Here is a 16,602-nt window from a genome sequence, read left to right on the forward strand (position 1 = left end):
TTCTTCTAATTTGTTTTATTTGTTTATTTAGAATGATATTTTGTGACCAAAGAAGAACTAGAGATAATTATTGATCACAAAATAGATAATTTTGATTATATTAAATGTAAAAGTTTTTGTACAAAGAAAATTAATGCAGACAAGATTAAAAGGGAAGCAATAAACTGGGAAAACATTTTTACAATCAAGGATTCTGATAAAGGCCTCATTTTCAAAATTTTAAGAGAATGGACTCAAATCTAAAAGAATTCAAGCCATTCATCAGTTGATAAATGGTCAAAAGATATGAACAGACAATTTTCAGATGGAGAAATTGGAACTATTGTTAGTCATATGAAAAGGTGTTCTAAATCATTATTGATCAGAGAAATGCAAATTAAGACAACTCTGAGATACCACCTGATTGACTAATATGACAGAAAAAGGTAATGACAAATGTTGGAGGGATTGTGGGAAAACTGGGACACTGATGCTTATTGGTGGAGTTGTGAACAGATCCAACCATTCTGGAGAGCAATCTGGAACTATGCTCAAAAAGTTATCAAACTGTGCATACCCTTTGATCCAGCAGTGTTTCTACTAGGCTAATATCCCAAAAAGCTCTTAAAGGAGGGAAGGGGACCCACATGTGCAAGAATGTTTGTGGCAGCCCTTTTTGGAGTGGCCAGAAACTGGAAATGGAGTGGATGCCCATCAGTTGGAGAATGACTGAATAAATTGTGGTATATGAATGTTATGGAATATTATTGTTCTTTAAGAAATGACCAGCAGGATGATTTCAGAGAGGCCTGGAGAGACTTACACGAACCGATGTTGAACCAGAAGGTCATTATATACTTCAACAACAATACTACATGATGATCAATTCTGATGGACGTGGCCCTCTCCGGCAACGACATGAATCAAATCAGTTCCATTTGTTCAATAATGAAGAGAACCAGCTACACCCAGCGAAAGAATTCTGAGAAATGAGTATGAATCACAACATGACATTTCCACTCCCACTGCTTTTGTCCGCCTACATTTTTGATTTCTTTCTCAGGTTAATTTTACATTATTTCAAAGTCTAATTCTTCTTGTGCAGCAAAATAATTATATGGATATGTATACATATATTGTATTTAACATATGCTTTAGCAGATTTAACATGTATTGGTCAACCTGCCATCTGGGGGAGGAGGTGAGGGGAAAGAAGGGAAAAGTTGGAACAAAAGGATTTACAATTGTCAATGCTGAAAAATTACCCATGCATATATCTTGTAAATAAAAAGCTATAATAAAAAAGAAAAATGGAACTGTAACTACCTCTTCTGTTTATGAGGGATTTGTTCGAAATCCAAAGTACACTTTAAATAGGTGAACCCAAATAACAAATAAGATTAAAGTAATTTTGTCTTGTTGCCAAATTATATGTTTCATTGAGAAGATTCTAAAAGCAGTAACCAAAGAATTATCTTAGGTTGACAAAGAGACCTCAGTTACAAAATGGTCACAATTTCAACAATTAAAAACCAGGGATTTTAAAATCCCTTAGAGAAAATTTTAAAATTTTAGGTCTGATTTAAATTTGGTTTGGTTTGGTGTTCAAACCAAAGAAAATGATAAAAAATTTAAATAAAGCAAATTAAATTTAAAAAAATTGTTTACAAAATAAGAGGGGAAAAAGTATTCTTTTTTTTCCAACTTTCCCTTCTTTGAGGAAAAACCGAAATTTTTAAACCTAAAAAAAATTTTTGGCCCCCAAATCTTTTAAAAGGAATAAAAATTTCTTAACAAAATTGAATTTGGGTTTGTTTTACATTTTGGTTTTTATTTTATTGTAATTTTTTCCAAGTACAAAAATATTTTAAAATTATTTTTGGTAAAACCCTTTTGTTAAATTTGTCCCCGCTCCAAAAAATAAAAAATAAAATAATTTAAAAAAGTTTAAAAGGACAATTCTTTAAACCCTTTTTCCTAATAATTTTAGGTTGTGAAGAAAAAAAACGAAAAAGGGGAAATAAAAAAAAGGGAAACCAAAATTTCCAAAAAGGGAAAATCAAATTTCTTCCTTTCTAAATTGTTTTGGTTTTTTCAAGATAAGATTGGAATTTTTCCCAAGTTTATTAAATACCTTAAAACCCAATTTTGAAAAAAAGTTCCCCACCTCCAAAATAATCCAATCTTGTTAAATTGTAACAATTTCTTTTTCTGTTTCATATTATTTTAAGGTTTCGAAAAATCAATCCGGGCAACTTTAAAAAAAAAAACTTTTATTTCAAAAATAAAATCAAAATTCTTTTCAACCATTTCCACCCTTTCAAAGCCTTTGGAATTTCCAAATTTTTTTTCCTTTTCCCCTAAATTGGAAAAAAAATAACCCATATAAGTTTGTTAAAATTGCAATTTTCTTATTCCTATTTCCACCTTACTAGGCCCAACAAAAAAATCAATTCAAGATTCAAAAGAAAAAAATTTTAAAAAAAATCCAAGAAAAGAACAAAAAAAAGTTGTATTAAATTTTCTTCCTTTTCCCCTCCCTTGGGCCAACATTTTTAAAAACAATTTTCCATACCATTTCCAAAAATACAACCCTTTAAATTCAGATTCAAAAAGAAAAATGAGCAAATCCAAAAAGCCAAGGTTTTTATTTATAATCCCACAAACCCACAGTGGGTCCCTTTCCTCTTTTTAATGTTTCTTCAGGGAACAAAAACCATTCTTACCAAAAACAATTTATTTAAGCCCTTCTTTCCCAACTAGTTGGATCCAAATTTCCAATTTCCCCAATAACCAAGGTCCCAAAACAAAGTATTTTCCCTTTTTATGGTTCCTAGAAAAGGAGGAGTTTAAGAAAAAAATAACAAAATTTTCCAAACCTTTACCTTTAAAAGGAAATCTTTAAATTAAACCAAGTTTAAATAAAAGTTTTATTTTAAAATTTTATTAGTCAAAAATTTTGTTTAAGGAAAACAATAAAAAAAATTCCAGGAAATTTAAATTTAAGAAAAAAATTTTAAAGAGATTTTAAAAACTTCTTTAATTTAAATAATTTGACAACTCAGATTTTTTAAGGGAAAAATATTTGTTAAGCCTGAAGAAGTTTCAGTTAAACAACCTCTAAGTCGGAAGTTTTGGGGTATCAATCTTTGAAGTGGGTTTTAATTTTAGTGTAGAATAAAGGTATATTTTAAAATATAGTTGGGGTAAGTATTATAGGAAAGAATTTTTATAATTAGAACACAGAAGAAGTAACTCTTAGATGATCTTCAGAAAAGAATAAATGTGGATAAAATTGGATTTTAAACAACCAATCTGAGGACCCTAAGCAAGTCCTGATTGGGACTCCCAATTGAAGATAATTCACAAAGTGCTCCCAAACTTGTTTTGAAATCAGAAGACTACTGAAAGTAAGTGAAATATAAAGCTACTACTGCAGTTTAAATCAATTGTTTAGGTAATTTAGAAATACAGTAAAAATTTAAGTTGAAATCAATTGTTTAATGAAAATAAGTTCAAATTGTATAAATAAAACTACGGTAAGTTAGGGAAAGAGTTATGGAAGATAGAATTGAATAAGAGTATATAAAAAAGATAGATATAGGAATAATTTAAGTGCATACACATCTAAGAGAGGGTGCTCAGATTACAAAAGATCAAATTTAAATGAGTAATTGGCTTGTAGAAGTATAAAATATTGAGCAGGAAAAACAATTTGCAAATTATTTTAGAATAAATTGACATTTTATAGAGTGAAATAAGAAAATTTACAATATAAAACATTTTTATCAATTAAGAGTGTGCAAAATCGTAAAGAGAACAGTGATTTGGAATCTCTACTAATGGATACCATACAATAGATTAGGGTTAAAAAGGGACGTAATTTTTGAGTGATTTGAAATAGGGAAAAAAAAAACATGAGAAACACATAACTTCCATCAGCCAGTTTTAAGTAATTTAAGGAAGTTTTAATTAATACAATTAAGAAATACAAACTTAGATAAAGGAAAAATCTGCTTTAATAAAAATAGAAACTTTAATTCAATAAATTGTTATGCTTCAAATAAAAGGATCTGTCTAATTTAAATCATTCTCATATATATTAAATCAGGAAGATATTGATGATGTTAAGCCCTGAAATTTGAAATCTTTGGCAGTGATTGGTCTTTGTGGAAGTTGAGATTTTTAAAATATTGAATAACATTTTATTTAAGTGAATTCAGGTAAATTAGTGTAGTAAGGATTTCTGCTCATTTTTAACCATTGGGAAATTAACTTCTCTGATAGTGAGAAGCAAACGTAAAATTCCTAACATGGAAAATACAGTTTAAGAAACTTTATGAAAATTTTGTTAAAAAAAAAAAAAGGCTATTGTGTCCCAAAGAAATCAAAAAAGAAAGAAAGAAAGAAAGAAAGAAAGAAAGAAGAAAGAAAGAAAGAAAGAAAGAAAGAAAGAAAGAAAAGGACCCATGTGTGCAAAAATGCCTGCCATTTTTGTGCTGACAAGGAGCTGAAGCTCAGTGAATGCCCATCAGTTGGTGAAAAAGTTATGGCCTATGAATGTAATGGAATATTACTGTTCTATAAGAAATGATCAGGAGGTCGATTTCAGAGAGGCCTGGAGAGACTGACATGAACTGATGCTAAGTGAATAGAATCAGGAGAACATCAAGAACATCGTAAGTGGCAACAACAAGATTATACAGAGATCAGCTCTGATGGACGTGGCTCTCAACAATGAGGGGCTTCAGGCCAGTTCCAATGGTCTTGTGATGGAGAGAGCTGTCTGCACCCAGAGAGAGACTGTGGGCACTGAGTGTGGATCATAACAGAGCATTTTTACTTTTTTGTTGTTGTTTGCTTGAATTTTGTTTTCTTTCTCATTTCTTTTCCTTTTTGACCTGACTTTTCTTGCACAACAAGAAGAATTGCACATGTTTAATCTATATAGAATTACTTGCCTTCTAAGGGAGGCAGTAGGGAGAAAGGAGGGAGAAAAAATTTAGGAACACAAGGTTTTTCAAGGGTGAAAGTTGAAAACTATCTAGGCCTATGTTTTGAAAATAAAAAGCTTTAAAAATAAAAATAAAAAGGATTTTTAAAAATAAAACAATGAGGTGGTTAAGAATCAGGATCATTGACAGTGAACAAGCAACAAAATGGAAATTGCCTTTAAGACAGCTGTTTAGTGTTAAGAATAAATTGTTGTTAAGAATTAAGTGCTAAGAATTAAGAATGAATAATAAAGAAGAAAGAAAGAAAAGTAACTTACAGTTATGGAAAGAATAACAGAGAACCTGCTGGGGCACTAATACAATGGACATTCCCCCAATATTTTGGTTTTTCCCAATCCCCTTGGGCATAAAATAGCAAATAAATAATTTTAAACATAAAATTGGTTAACTCAAGGAGGGAAGAAATTTTATTCTCCAGTCATCCTCTTATTAACCCAGCTGGGTTCTACAAAGGAACTTAATTGAATAAGTTTTTTAAGTCTTTTGCCTAGCACTTACAAAACTATTGATTTAATTAATCCCTAATGGCCCAAGGCCCTTAAAAATTACAAAGGTATGTATAAACCCTAAAAAGCAAAAATTGAAATCTAATAAAAAATTAAAAGTATTTAGAAAAAAAAGTAGTATTATATAAAGGAAAGAAAGGAAAAAGAAATAATTGATGGGTAAAGAAAGGTGGAGTTGGTTTGCCCTGAGAGCATGAATTCAAGGTTTGAAAGCAAATGGTTTTGGAGTTTTAAAAAGGCGATTTTAGGGAGGGTCTTAATCCCACTGAAATAAAAAAAGATTAAGGAATTTTTTTTAAAGCGATGCCCCTTGATGGTTGCTACCCATCTCCTTTTCCAAAGTAATGGGAGAAAACAAACAAAGTTTCATAAAATGCATGTAGAATAATTGATTGATAAAGGATTATCTCTTGGTTGTGGTTTTGTTATGCCTCAGTTCTCTTTAACTGTTCTGACTTGGTTTCCCTGAACTAGTTTCCTTTGTCTCAGTTTCCTTAGCTGTTCTGTCAAATCCCCTTAGTTGTAAAAACCCACTCTGGTCCATTAAGATTGGGAACAGTTTACTCTAAGGTTATAAATTGCTAGCAAGATAAACAAGGAGAGCAGATCCCCTGTCCTCAAGAATTTACAATATCCCTCTAAAATATTCCAAGATACCTCACTGACATCTTTATCTCTGGGTATTCAGACATCCTGTCTCTGGGCTTTTAGGAGTTATGGTCTCCCCCCAACCTGACAGAAGCCTTCCCGCCTTTTTAGGGGGTCTTTGTCTCTAGGGTTATTTAAAGAAGGGGGCCGCTCTTGTTCTTTGCTGCATTCTTTGAGATGACAGCCCTGGGACCAACATGGATTCCTTGGTCCCAGTATATCTCTATCTGACTGGATAATTTGAGACGAGAGTCCTGTCCAGTCAATTATACTCTTCAATTAATAAACTATTGAAAACTCTCTAACCTCTCTCCTGCCTCAGTTTCTCTGGCATTACAGTTTAAATCATTATGCTAAAGGGTTGACAACTTAGAAAATTAATAGAAATTCATTTGGGCATTTGGGTAATTCAAAGTAGAGGTCATCAAACCCATTTGGTACGGGCTAAGAAATAGAGTAGTCAATCAGTGGAATAAGTTAGGATCACAGGACAAAATGGGCAATAACTATAGCAACCTAGTGTTTGACAAACCTAAAGAACCCAGCTTTTCGGATAAGAACTCACTTTTTGACAAAAAAAAAAATGCTGGAAAAATTGGAAACTAGTATGGAAGAAACTAGGGCTCAACCCACACCTAACACCACATACAAAGATAAGATCTAAATGGGTTCATGATTTAGACATAAAGAGTGATATTATAAGCAAATTAGAAGAACATAGGATAGCTTACCTCTCAGATCTTTGGAGAAGCAAGGAATTTGTGTCCAAAGAATAACTGGAACTCATAAATGAACACTAGATAGACAATGTTTATTATATTAAGTTAAAAAGTTTTGTACAAACAAAACTAATGCAGACAAGATCAGAATCAAAGCAATAAACTGGGAAAACATTTTTACATTCAAGGGTTCTGATAAAGGCCTCATATCTAAAATATAGAGAGAATTGACTTAAATTTATAAGAATCTAAGCTATTCTCCAATTGACAAATGGTCAAAGGATATGAACAGACAATTTTCAGATGAAGAAATTAAAACAATTTCTAATCATATGAAAAGATGCTCTAAATCACTATTAATCAGAGAAATGCAAATTAAGGCAACTCTGAGATATCACTACACACCTCTCAGACTGGCTAAGAGGACAAGAAAAGACAAGGAGGAATGTGGGAGGGGATGTGGGAAAACAGGGACACTGATTCATTGTTGGTGGAGTTGTGAATGGATACAACTATTGTGGAGAGCAAGTTGGAAGTGTGCTCAAAAAGTTATTAAACTGTGCATCCCCTTTGACCCAGCAGTATCACTACTGGGCTTGTATCCCAAAGAGATCTGAAAGGAGGGAAAGGGACCTGTGTGTGCAAAAACGTTTGTGTCCAGAAAATAGAAACTGATTGGATGCCCATCAGTCGGAGAATGGCTGAATAAATTGTGGTATATGAATGTTATGGAATATTATTGTTTGGTAGGAAACAACCATCAGGAAGATTTCAGAGAGTCCTGGAGAGACCTACATGAACTGATGCTGAGTGAAGTGAGCAGAACCAGGAGATTATTGTACATGGCAACAAGATTATATTATGATCAGTTTTGATGGACGTGGCTCTCTTCAACAATGAGTTGATTCAAGGTAGTTGCAGTAGCCTTGTGGAGGGAGCCATCTGCATCCAGAGAGAGGACTGTGGGAACTGGGTGTGAATCACAACATATTATTTTCATCTTTTTAATTGTTGTTTTCTTGATTTGTGTTTTCTTACTCAGTTACTTTCTTTTTTTTGATCTGATTTCTCTTGTCTAGCAAAAGAACTATATGAATATTACACATGTTGGATTTAACATATTTTAACATGTTTAACATATATTGAATTGCTTGCCATCTAGAGGAGGGGGTGGAGAGAAGGAGAATATCTGAAACACAAGGTTATGCAAGGGTCAATGTTGTCAAATTATCCCTGCATATGTTTTGAAAATAAAAAGTTTTAATTAAAACATATATATATATATATATATATATAAGCCAACTAAAAATATAGGAACCTTGTGCAAAAAGAAGTTTAGTTATTGCCACTAGTCATAATCAATCAAAATTGACAGGACTGAAACTATTATCATGGTATTAAATTAGAGAATCTAATCAATCCTTGTACATACAAAGGGAATAATAAATATTTACATTTGTCACCCAGGTTTGTTGGGAGAAAAACATACTTGTGAAGTACTTAAGACATTGCATGGTTTGTAAAGGATGAGCATTGTAGTGCTCGGTCCTTGTAGGAATATAATTAAAATAAAATGCTATCGCATTTATAAGTATTTTTTCTTCTTGGCATGGAATGTTTAAAAAATGAGAAAGTACAGATTAAATATTTTAAAGTATTTCTAAAAACAGGCTCTTAAGCAACTTTCTTTTCTTTTTTGTGATAATTTTATTTAATTTATTTTTTAGATAATAGCTTTTTATTTTCAAAATATATGCAAAGATAATTTTTGATATTCACCCTTGACCTTGTGTTCCAAATTTTTCTGTCTTCCATCCCCCTCACCCCTCTCCCAGACAGCAAGTAATCCAATATATGTTAAACATGTGCAAGTCTTCTGTACATATTTCCACATTTATCATGATGTATAACAAAAATCAGATCAAAAAAGAAAAAAATGAGAAAAAAAGAAAAAGCAAGTAAACAACAAAGAAAAAAGTGAAAATACTATGTTGTGATTCACATTCAGTTCCCACAGTCCTCTCTCTGGATGCAGATGGCTCCCTCCACAAGGCTACTGCAACTACCTTGAATCAACTCATTGTTGAAGAGAGCCACGTCCATCAGAATTGATTATAGCATAATCTTGTTGCCGTGTACAATGATCTCCTGATTCTGCTCACTTCCCTCAGCATCAGTTCCTGTCAGTCTCTCCAGGCTTCTCTGAAATCCTCCTGCTGGTCACTTCTTACAGAACAATAATGTTCCATAACATCCATATACCAAGCTTATTCAGACATTCTCCAACTAATGAGCATCAGTTTCCATTTCCTTGTCATCACAAGAAGGGCTGCCACAAACATTTTTTGCACATGTGGGCCCTTTCCCTCCTCTATGATTTCCTTGAAATACAGACCAAGTAGAAACACAACTGGATCCAAGGATGTGCAAAGTTTGATAGCCCTTTGGACATAGTTCCAGACTGCTCTCCAGAATGACTGGATCAGTTCACAACTCCACCCACAATGTATCAGTGTCCCAGTTTCCCCACATCCCCTACTAGATCCATCCTTATCTTTTCCTGTCATCTTAGCCAATGTGAGAGGTGAGTAGTGGTGTCTCAGAGTTGGCTTAATTTGCATTTCTTTGATCAATAGTGATTTAGAACATCTTTTTTTCATATGACTAGAAATTGTTTCAGTTTCTTCATCTGAAAATTATCTGTTTATATCCTTTGACAATTTATCAAATTGAGAGTGGCTTGGATCCTTATGGAGTCAATTCTCCATATACTTTAGAAATGAGGTCTTTCTGTGCATCCCCTTTTATCCCGCAGTGTTACTACTGGTCTTATGTCCCAAATAGATCTTAAAGGAGGGAAAGAGACCCACATGTGCAAGAATGTTTGTGGCGGCCCTGTTTGTAGTGGCCAGAAACTGGAAACTGAGTGGATGCTCCTCAGGTGTGGAATGGCTGAGTAAGTTGTGGTATATGAATATTAGGGAATATTATTGTTCTATAAGAAACAACCAGCAGGAGGATTTCAGAAAGGCCTGGAGAGACTTACACGAACTGATGCTGAGTGAAATGAGCAGGACCAGGAAATCATTGTACACTTCAATAACAATATTACATGATGATCAATTCTGATGGACGTGGCTCTTCAGCATTGAGGTGAAACAAATCAGTTCCAACAGAACAGAAATGAACTGAACCAGCTACACCCAGCGAAAGAACTCTGGGAGATGACTATGAATCTCTACATAGAATTCCCAATCCCTCGATTTTTATCTGCCTGCATTTTTTTATTTCCTTCACATGTTAATTGTACAATATTTCAAAGTCAGATTCTTCTTGTACAGCAAAATAACTGTATGGACATGTATATATTTATTGTATTTAACATATACTTTAACAGATTTAACATGTATTGGTCAACCTGCCCTCTGGGGGAGGGGTGGGGGGAAAGGGGAAAAATTAGAACAAAAGGTTTTGCAAGGGTCAATGCTGAAAAATTACCCATGCATGTAACTTGTAAATAAAAATTTATAATAAAAAAAAGAAAAATGGAACTGTAACTAGCTCTTCTGTTTATGAGGGATTTGTTCGAAATCCAAAGTACACTTTAAATAGGTGAACCCAAACAACAAATAAGATTATAGTAATTTTGTCTTGTTGCCAAATTATATGTTTCATTGAGAAGATTCTAAAATCAGTAACCAAAGAATTATCTTAGGTTGACAAAAAGACCTCAGCTACAAAATGGACATAAGTTCTATACTTAATAGAGAAGACAGGTAAGATTTTAACTTCAAAATCTCTTAGAGAAAAATTTAGGAGAATTTCAGGTCTGATTTAATGTTGTGTCTTGTTATGTGTTCTATGTGGATCTAATTTGTAAATGATGAAGCTAAATTTAGGAATAGTTAGTTCTTTACTTCAGATTTAAAGGGACCTTAGAGAATCAGAAAAATAAGAGAAGGTGAAATAAGTATCTGTTTTAATTGTCTATGCAATTCATTCTTTGTGTGAACTCATAACCACCAGGTGTTTTACCCATGCCATTTCTTTTGGTGTGATCAACCAACAGAAACATGCTCTAAAAATAAAAAAATAAATGAACTTTCAAAAAAATGTTTACAAGAGGACAAAGCTGTCTTTCCGCTTCTTTCCACCACTGGCCGTTGGAGGGTGCTGAGAGGAAAAAGAGAAATTAATTGTACACTAAAAAAAATTACTGGAAACCAAATTTGTAAAAAGGAATAATCAAATTTCTTCCATTTCTAAATTGTAATTTGTTTGTTTTATAAAGTATTTTGTTTTTATAATTTATTTTATTTTTCCAAGTATATGTATAGATAGTCTTCAACATTCATTTTTGTAAAACTTTTGTGTTCCAAAATTTCCCCCTGCTCCAAGACAATAATCAATCTGATAAAGATTACGTTTGTATACTTCTTTTAAAAATGTTTTCATATAATTTATGTTGTGCAAAAAAAATCAGATCAAAAGGGGGAAAACAACATGAAAAAAAAAAAAACAAGCAAACAAATAGCAACCAAAAAAGTGAAAATACTGTGCTTCGATACACAGTCAGTCTTCATGGTTCTCTTTCAAGATGCAGATGGAACTTTCCATCCCAAGTTTATTGGAATATCTTGAATCATCTAGTTGTTGAAAAAAAAAAGTCGATCACAGCTGATCATCACATGATCTTGTTGTGATTGTATGCAATGTTCTCTTGGTTCTGCTCACTTCACTCAACCTCAGTTCATAAAAGTCTTTCCAGTCCTTTCTGAAATCATCCTTCTGGTCGTTTTTCTGTAAAGCAATTAAAGCTTTTTTTATTTTCAAAATATATGCAAGAATGCTTTTCAACATTCACCCTTGCAAAGCCTTATATTCCAAATTTTTTTCCTCCTTTCCTCCCCTAAATGGAAAGTAACCCAGTAGATGTTAAAAATGCAATTCTTCTTATACCTATTTCCACAAATACCAGGCTGCACAGAAAAATCAGATCAAAAAAGAAAAAAATGAGAAAACAAAATCCAAGCAAAAGACAAGAAAAAAAGTGAAAATACTATGTTGTAATCCATACTCAGTGCCCACAGTCGTATCTCTGATCTACTATTCGTTTTCTTACAGAACAATAATATTCCATAACATCCATGTACCACAATTTCTTCAGCCACTCTCCAACTGATGGGCATCCCCTCAGTTTCCAGTTTCTAGCTCTAGAAAGAGCGCTGCCACAAACATTTTTGCACATGTGGGTCCCTTTCCCTCTTTTATGATCTCTTTGGGATACAGGCCCAGGAGAGACATTGCTGGACCGAAGAGCATGCACAGTTTGATAGGCCTTTGGGCATTCCAGAATAGTTGGATCATTTCACAATTCCACCAGCGATGCATTAGTGTCCCAGTAGAGAGTATTTTGATAAATGTTTATGGTACTAGCAGAAGTTTTAGAGTTTAATGAAAACAACAACAAAAAAATTCATAGACCATTTATTCCTTAGAAGGAACCTTTAAAATAACTTTATTAAACTGAAGTTTGCATTTGAAGAACTGTTTCATTAGTCATAAGATATGTTTATGTTTAGGAGACAATCAGTAAAATGAGAATTCAGGGAAGTATTAAAATAAGAAAAATTGGGGGAATTTTCTAAAGATAAATTTAGAAAAAAAAACCCTTGTAAGTTTAAATAATTTGACAACTCAGATTTTTTAAGGGAAAAACATTTGTTAAGCCTGAAGAAGCTTCAGTTAAACAATCTCTAAGTCTGAAGTTTGGGGGTATCAGTCTTTGAAGTAGGTTTTCATTTTAGTGTAGAATAAAGGTATATTTTAAAATACTTAAAGTTGGGGTAAGTATATAGAAAATCTTCAGAAAACAATAAATATGGGTAAAATTGGAATTCATTTATCCAACTGATTTTAAACAACCTATCTGAGGACCCCAAGCAAGTCCTGATTGGGACTCCCAATTGAAGATAATTCACAAAGTGCTCCCAAACTTGTTTTGAAATTAGAAGACTACTGAAGGTAAGTGAAATGTAAAGCTACTACTGCAGTTTAAATCAATTGTTTAGGTAAATTAGAAAAACAGTAAAAATTTAAGGTGAAATCAATGACAATAAGTTCCAATTGTATAAATGAAACTATGGTAAGTTAGGGAAAGAGTTATGGAAGATAGAATTGAACAAGAGTATATAAAAAAGATGGATATAGGTATAATTAAAGTGCATGCACATCTAAGAGAGGATGCTAAAATTACAATAGATCAAATTAAAATGAGTAATTGGCTTGCAGAAATATACAATATTGAGCGGGAAAAACAATTTGCAAATTATTTTAGAATAAATAGCCATTTTATAGAGTGAAATAAGGAAATTTAAATATAAAACATTTTGATCAGTTGGAAGATTGCAAATTCATAACAGGGATTTGGAACTCTACTCATTGATGCCTTACAATAGATTAGGTTTAAAAAGGAACTTAATTTTTGAGTGATTTGAAAAGAAATAGGGGGAAAAAATGTGAGAAACACATAACCTCCATCAGACACTTTTAAGTAATTTAAGTAAGTTTTAATTAATACAAAGTATATAAAGGAAAAATCTGCTTTAATAAAAATAGAAAATTTAATTCACCAAATTGTTATGCTTCAAATAAAAGGATCTGTCTAATTTAAATCCTTCTCATATATATTAAATCAGGAAGATATTGATGATGTTAAGCCCTGAAATTTGAAATCTTTGGGAGTGATTGGCCTTTGTGGAAGCTGAGATTTTTAAAATATTGAATAACATTTCATTTAAGTAAATTCAGGTAAATTAGTATAATAAGGATTTCTGATAATTTTTAATCATTAGGAAGTTAACTTCTCTGTTAGAAGCAAACATAAAATTCCAAACGTGGAAACTACGGTTTTAGAAACTTTATCAAAAATGTGTAAAAGAAAGAGGCCATTGTGTCCCAAAGAGATCATAAAAAAGGGAAAAGGACCCACATGTGCAAAAATGGCTGCCTTTTTGTGCTGACAAATAACGGAAGCTTAGCGAATGCCCATCAGTTGGTGAAAAAGTTATGGCCTATGAATGTAATGGAATATTATTGTTCTGTAAGCAATGATCAGGAGGTCGATTTCAGAAAGGCCTGGAGCTGATGCTGAGTGAGCAGAACCAGGAGAACATCAAGAACATCGTACATGATAGCAAGATTATACACAGATCAGCTCTGATGGACGTGGCTCTTTTCAGCAGCAAGAGGATTCAGGCCAATTTCAATGATCTTGTGATGGAAAGAGCCATCTGCACCCAGAGAGAGACTGTGGGGACTGAGTGTGGGTCACAACATAGTATTTTTACTTTTTTGTTGTTGTTTGAGTTCATTTTGTTTTTTCTCATTTTTTTTTCCCTTTTCACTTGACTTTTCTTGTGCAGCAAGAAGAATTGCACATGTTTAACCTATATAGAATTACTTGCCTTCTAAGGGAGGCGGTAGGGAGACAGGAGGGAGAAAAAAATTTTGGAACACAAGGTTTTGCAAGGGTGAAAGATGAAAACTATCTAGACCTATGTTTTGAAAATAAAAAGCTTTAAAAATAAAAATAAAAAGGATTTAAAAAAATAAAATGAAGAGGTGGTTAAAAATCAGGATCATTGACAGTGAGCAAGCACCAAAATGGAAATTGCTTTTGAGACAGCTGTTTAGTGCTAAGAATGATTTGTTGTTAAGAATTAAGTGCTAAGAATTAAGAATGAATAATAAAGAAGAAAGAAAGAAAAGTAACTTACTGTTGTGGAAAGAATAGCAGAGAACCTGCTGGGGCACTAATACAAGTGACATTCCTGTGCCATACTTGGGTTTTAGCCAATCCCCTTGGGCATGGCCAAAAAGTAGCTAAATAAATACTTTTAGAGCATGAAAGTGGTTAACTCTGAGGAGGTAGATGATTTATTCTCCAGGCATCCTGCTTATTGACAGCTGGGTTAGCTACAGTGAGGAACTTGTGGGGCTGAATGAGTTGTTTTGGGGTCTATTTGCCTAGCACTTAAAAAACTATCTGATTGTAGTTAATCCTAATGGCCCAGAGGCCCTTAAAGAAGTTGATATGAATTGTGATGTGTAACCATTAAAGAAATCAAAAGGGGATGTATTTAAGGAATTAAGTATTTAGAAGAAAAATGTAGGATTATATAAGGAAATAAGGAATGTTAGAATGAATTGATGGGTAAAGAAAGGTGGAGTTGGTTTGCCCTGAGAGCATGAATTCAAGGTTTGAAAGCAAATGGTTTTGGAGTTTTAAAAAGGTGATTTTAGGGAGGGTCTTAATCCCACAGAAATAAAAAAAGATTAAGGAATTTTTTAAAAACAATGCCCTTTGATGGTTGCTGCCCATCTCCCTTTTCCTAAACAATGGAAGACAACAAAGTTTCATAAAATGCACGTAAAATAATTGATTGATGAAGGATTATCTCTTGGTTGTAGTTTAAATCGTTATGCAAAAGAGTTGTCAACTTAGAAAATTGATAGAAATACATTTGGGTGTTTGGGTAATTCAAAGAACTGAAAAAGCAGTAATAGACAGTTGGGAGTATCACCATGAATTTTTTTTTTTAATATAAGCCAACTAGCTGTGCCAGACCTAAAACTATGTTATAAAGCAGCGGTCATCAAAACCATTTGATACTGGCTAAAAAATAGAGTAGTCAATCAGTGGAATAAGTTAGGATCACAGGACAAAATAGGTGATAACTATAGCAACCTAGTGTTTGACAACAATAAAAAGATGAAAATACTATGTGGTGATTCACATTCAGTTCCCATAGTCCTCTCTCTGGATGCACATGGCTCCCTCCACAAGGCTACTGGAACTAGCTTGAATCAACTTATTGTTGAAAGGAGCCACGCCCATTAGAATTGATCACAGTATGATCTTGTTGCCTTGTACAAGGATCTCCTGATTCTGCTCACTTCTTTCAGCATCAGTTCTTGTAAGTCTCTCCAGACCTCTCTGAAATCTTCCTGCTGGTCGTTTCTTATAGAAAAATAATATTCCATAACATCCATACTCCAAGCTTATTCAGACATTCTCCAACTAATGAGCATCAGTTTCCATTTCCTTGTCATCACAAGAAGAGCTGCCACAAACAGTTTTTGCACATGTGGGCCCTTTCCCTCCTCTATGATTTCCTTGAAATACAGACCAAGTAGAAACACAACTGGATCAAAGGATGTGCACAATTTGATAGCCCTTTGGACATAGTTCCAGACTGCTCTCCAGAATGACTGGATCAGTTCACAACTCCACCCACAATGTATCAGTGTCCCAGTTTCCCCACATCCCATACTAGATACATCATTATCTTTTCCTGTCATCTTAGCCAATGTGAGAGGCGAGTAGTGGTGTCTCAGAGTTGTCTTAATTTGCATTTGTCTGCTCAATAGTGATTTAGAGCATCTTTTGTTCATATGACTAGAAATTGTTTCAATTTCTTCATCTAAAAATTGTCTGTTCATATCCTTTGACAATTTATCAATTAGAGAATGGCTTGGATTCTTATAATTTTGGGTCAATTCTCCATATGATTTAGAAATGAGGTCTTTCTGTGCATCCCCTTTTATCCAGCAGTGTTAATACTGGGCTTACATCCCAAAAAAATCTTAAAGGAGGGAAAGGGACCCACATGTGCAAGAATGTTTGTGGCAGCCCTGTTTGTAGTGGCCAGAAACTGGAAACTGAGGGGATGC

Source organism: Sarcophilus harrisii, chromosome 1 (assembly GCF_902635505.1).
Source record: "Sarcophilus harrisii chromosome 1, mSarHar1.11, whole genome shotgun sequence".
Classification (NCBI taxonomy): Eukaryota; Metazoa; Chordata; class Mammalia; order Dasyuromorphia; family Dasyuridae; genus Sarcophilus; species Sarcophilus harrisii.